General features: G+C 43.1%; 1 protein-coding gene and 1 pseudogene across 3 annotated transcripts in view; both read left to right on the plus strand.

Moving 5' to 3' along the window:
- Fbxo10 (F-box protein 10) overlaps positions 1 to 5,274 on the plus strand; it is a 58,030-nt gene that overhangs the window by 11,622 nt on the left and 41,134 nt on the right. The window lies entirely within an intron of this gene.
- LOC101581270 lies at positions 681 to 1,218 on the plus strand (annotated as a pseudogene).

Here is a 5,274-nt window from a genome sequence, read left to right on the forward strand (position 1 = left end):
AAATAAATAAATAAATAAGACTGAAAGGGGTTGAGGAAAGGCATTAATTATCAACAAAAAGTACATTTGATTTTTTAATCATCACACCAAATCTATGGAGTAATAATCAAAATCCCCAAATAGAGGAAACAGCACCTGTGGCCAATGAGGTTAAGTTGCTTGCTCAGGATCACCTACACCTTGATCTCAGGTCTTTTGACTTTAAGCTTGTTGGTCTTTGCATGGTGTAGGAAAGGCCACATCACTGAAATAGTTGAAACTGAAGAGGAGTCAAGTTATGTCTATTGCACTGACTAAGGAGCTTGTTAAAACACAGTTGGTTCTACTCCAGAGACTGGTTCTGGAGGTCCAAAGTGGAGCTAGGAATAAGGCTTGGGTGATTGTTCAGTATATGGTTAAGAGCCATGATTGAGAACTATTACAGGAAGTTCAAGTGTGGTCCAAAGTTTTCCTTTGCTTTTGAGCTCTGTAAACTGTAAGAGTGCACACTTCTTCCTATGGTATTAATATTAGCCATATTCATTTTCTGCCATCTGGGAGGTGGGCATCATTTCAGGGCCTAGATGTGAGTGTGGGGACCTCCAAACCAGGAAGACATTCTCAGTGAGGTTGCACACTGCAAAGGGAATAAAGCCAAAGCAGCACACAACTGAGGAAGGATTCCAGGCAGTCATAAAGCCATGCATTCATTTTCCCTTTGCCTGGAATGCATCACAAGAGATATGGATTTACATGAAGGCTACCAGTCCCTGTTTGATTTTGATACAAGAGTGAATAAAAGCTCTCTCTACCTGTGCCCTAATAGGAATTTATCTCCACTCTATTACCTACTCAGAAATTTGCTTTGCTGAGGAAAGACCCAGTACTGGAGGAAAAAGATGCTACAGCTATGCTCAGTGCCGCGGTCATTCAGAAGAAGAGCAAGATGAGCTGAGAAGAGAGATAGCAAACATAGAAGAAATACAAACTCTCTCAAATGTTAGCAGCAAAAGAGAAGCATCTAGCAGAGATCAAGCAGAAACTTGGGATCTGATGACTATAGCAGCTAAAGCAAGACGTCAAAGGGTGCCAAGATGTGAAGGCAGCATCCACATGCAAGGCCTCTGAAACTTAATCTCAGGCGGGACAGACGCTTTGGCTGCCTTTGCATGCTCTGGCTCTGTCATCACCAAAAATTTGGAAGATGTAAAAGTACTTCCTGACTTTCAAGTCATGTGAAGAAGAAGTTAAAATCTTAGTCTAAAGCAGAGGGAACCAAGCCTGCTGATGGATGGTGACTTTGGAGAAGTCTGGAACTCAACTGCAGAAACTAGTGCCACTTTCATACTGCCACCTCCAGAATAGACTCAGGAGAGCCTTTGAGATTGCTACCTTTGTTCTACTACTTACTGCCAGTTCCTGCAAGCAAGATTCAAACACAGCTTGTCTGCATTCATTGCTATGGATTTCTACCAGATGTACTGTTATTAAGCTTTACATATTTATTTGATGTGTGCTCCTAGGAAACACTGAGTGTGCACTCAAGATCTTTTATCAGGAGGCCGAGGCACGAGGATCACAGTGAATTTTAGGCCAACCAGGGCTACATAGTGAGTTCAAGACCAGCCTGAACTACCTAGCAAGACCCTGTCTCAAAATACAAAAAGAAAATAAGACACAGGAAGTATCTGAAGACTGATAGAATGATGATCAGAGAAGCTTCATTGCTCAGAGTTGCTTTCTTACCTTACAAAATTGCTCTGAATCAGAGATGTTACTTGAATCTTTGTCTTCTAGATTTATTTTCCCTTTTCTGATTCTCTATATTTGATTCCTAACTAAAATTGTTCCTAGGACCGTTGAGAAAGCTAGCATCCTAAACATCTGCTTAGGCAAGTGCAGGGACTGGAGTTTGATCCCCAGTACCACATACCTTGCTGGCCCCACCCCTGCCCCCAGGTACACTGAGCCAGCTATGGAGTCCAGGCCTGGTGGTGCATGCCTATAATCCCAATGATGGGGAGGCTGAAAACAGGAGGATGACTATGAGTCTGAGCTGCATAGTGAGACCCTGCACAAAAAATTAAAATGAAAAAATAAAATTGTACCTTTAAGTTTTCTGAATCCTGGTTATTAAAAGTGTTTGTGCATTTTATTTACAGAACATTAAGGGAAGAACTACCAACTACAAAACCTTTCTGAGCAAACACTTTTAAGGTTGGGCTGCCAGACTAAAGTAAATAGCCCAATATTTGATTTTTTATAGTTGTGTGGCTGTGTACAGTAATTTCAGCTACTGGAATGACTTGAGAGTGGGCCCTCCCCATATCCTTGTTTACTGCCATTTGTGACTGTTACACGATTTGTGTCTAGTTGTCCCCTCACAGCCTCATGCAGTCATGGGGTGGCTTCTGGAGTTCCTGATTGATTATTGTGCGTATGGATGCTGCACTTGTGCTGGGGCAGATAATTTGTGTTACAGTGTAAGGAGGGTTGAGAGAAGGGCTAGCTGCCTGAGCTGCGGCCCCTCCCTTTGCTTTCTTGCTCTTTGCTGCTGCATGAGAGGTTGTTCTCTGCTATGTATGACTCTGTCTTGGAGCCAGCTGAGTATAGACTGAAACCTCCAGTAACTGTGAGCTAAATAAACCTTTCCTTCCCTCATTTTGAATGTCAGGTATTTGTCCCAGCAATGAGAGAAAAGTAACCGAGACAGAATTTGGTACCAGGAGTGGGGCTGTTTTTGTGACTAAACCTGACCGTGTGAATTGCAAGCTTTTGGGAATGGCTTATGGGAAGAGGTATGAAGGGTTTGGAGATGTTGCCTACTTTTGAAGAGCAGGAACAGCTTCTACTGTTCTGTTTGGTAGATTCTGGTCAGAGCTCTGAAGACTGGAAGGCTGATGAAAATCCTGCCTGTAAAGACCAGGCTAGAGAGGTTTTGCTGGAAAGGACTGCATTGGTTGTTGGACTCTGGATGATTTGTGTTACAGCTTGGTGGCAAGTTTGTCTGAATTTTACTTGTGTCCAGAGACTTTTCCTGAGACTGAGTTTAAGCATGGGGGACTGATTAATCTGGCAAAAAATATGTAAAAGCAGTTGAATATCAAGGGAGTAGCATGGCTTTTGTTGGGGGCTTTTAGACAGATTTATGTGGCAAATCAAGAGCAAAAAGCCCAACAGGATGATGTAAAATGTTGTGAGTTTGACCAGAAAGGAAGCTCCAATAAAGCTGTGGAATGCAAAGACAGCGCTGAGAGGATCTTTATTGCTGGGAAGGAACCAGAGAGTGGAAAGGATGGCTTGAGGGCATCTCAGGAGGCAGCAGGTCTCCACCCTTTGCAGTCTCAGAATTTCAAAGGTCAGGGACTTTGCCTTGAGGGGAAAGCCGCAGAGCCCTATGTTCCAGAATGGCAGCAGGGGCTACACCAGGTCCCAGAATGGCACCAGCATGGAGAGTTTATTCCTTGGAATCAGAGTCAGAGTGCTCAGCAGTCCAGGCACTTGACCCCTAAAGCCAAGAGCAAAGGAAACCTGGCTACTGCTCCAGTAGGCAGCAGACCTTGGCATCATCCATGTGGCATTGATTTTGTTATTTTTCGGTGTTGATTTTAGGCACTTGTAGAATGCAGGAGTTTTGAGGTTAAGAAGGCTTCCACCTTGATTTCAGAAGGCCTGGAAGGCCAGGTAGTGTGCCCCTGAGAGGACAGTGTGTAAAGCTGTGAGTGAGAAGCCTAGTTAGTGGAAACCCCAAGGGTTTGGAAAAGCCAGGTACGTGGATCATCTAAGAGAAACTGCAAGGAGGGAGCAAAGTAGGCCAAAGAGAGAAGCCATGGGAGCTACCCCCAAAAGTGCTGTAAGGGCGGAGCCATATAGAGCTCACAACTAAGGGCAGATTGCTTCAGATGTTCCACTTGAAACTATAGAACATATTTGCCGTGCTGGTTTTTGGACTTGTTTTGGTCCCAATGCTTGGTATCATGCTGTGTGTACCTTTTGGAATGTTAATGTTTGTCTTGTGAGAAGTGTTAACCTTTCATTTGTACAGGAGCTCACAGCTAAGAGTTTGCTTTGGATCTTGGAGACTTGGGACTTGGACTTTTCAGCAATGCTGAAACTGTAGGACTATGGCAACTCTTAGAGGTGGACTAAAATGTCTTTTGCATAAAGGGATATGCATGAGTCTTTGGGAGTCCAGAGGTGGAATGTTATGATTTGCGTCTAGTTGTCCCCCCAAAGTCTCCTGCAGTCATCAGGTGGCTTTTGGAATTTGTGACTGATTATTGTGAGAGTAGAAGCTGCATTTGCCATGGGGCAGGTAGTTTGTGTTACAATGTAAGGAGGATTGAGAGGAGGACTAGCTGCCTGAACTGTGGTCTCTCCCTTTGCTCACCTACTCTTTGCTGCTGCCATGAGCTGCTCTGCCATGTGCTGCTCTGCCTTGGAGCCTGCTGAGTGTGGACTGAAACCTCCAGTAACTGTGAGCTAAATAAACCTTTCCTTCCCTCATTTTGAGTTTTGGGTATTTGTCCCAGCAATGAGAGAAGAGTAACTGAGACAGTAACTATAACTATTTCAGAATATTTGTTATTATATCTCTTATATCAACTTTTTACAATATTAAAAATTTAACTTCAGCCGGGTGTGGTGGCACACACATGTAATCCCAGCACTGGAGAGACTAAGACAGGAGAATTGCAGTGAGTTTAAGACCACACTCGGCTACATAGTGAGTTCAAGGCCAGCCTGAACTGTATAGCAAGATCATGTCTCAAAAGTTTGTTTTTTGGGAGGTTTTTTGGGTTTTTTGGCGGAACTCGGGATTGAACTCAAGCCCTTGCGCTTGCCAAGCAAGCACTTATTCCACTGAGCCATTTCCCTGGCCCCAAAAGTTTGAGAAAATATCATTAATTTCAAAATAATTCGACAGTTGACCAGATAATATTGAGTCAAGCAAATCAGTAGGTTGAAATATGAGTGTGCTCATCAATGTTTAGTTCAAACTTCTGAAGTGTTTTAAGTCTTAATAGCTATAAATATGATACTATCAGTCACATTAGGTTTGAAATCATTGCTATCTCCATTTTTATTTTATTTTATTTTTGGTAGCAGGGATTGAACTCAGGACCTTGCGTTTGCCAGGCAGGCACTGATCCTGCTGAGCTAGTTCCCTAGTCCTGCTGTCTCCATTTAATTCAATTAGTACCTTTTAAAATAAGTGCCCGAAGTTGTATGACTGATAAAACTAGAGCATTTTTACACAGAGGGATTGGTGATAACTCCTGAGGATGTTAATAT

The sequence above is a fragment of the Octodon degus genome, unplaced genomic scaffold (assembly GCF_000260255.1).
Source record: "Octodon degus isolate 3935 unplaced genomic scaffold, OctDeg1.0 scaffold00045, whole genome shotgun sequence".
Classification (NCBI taxonomy): domain Eukaryota; kingdom Metazoa; phylum Chordata; class Mammalia; order Rodentia; family Octodontidae; genus Octodon; species Octodon degus.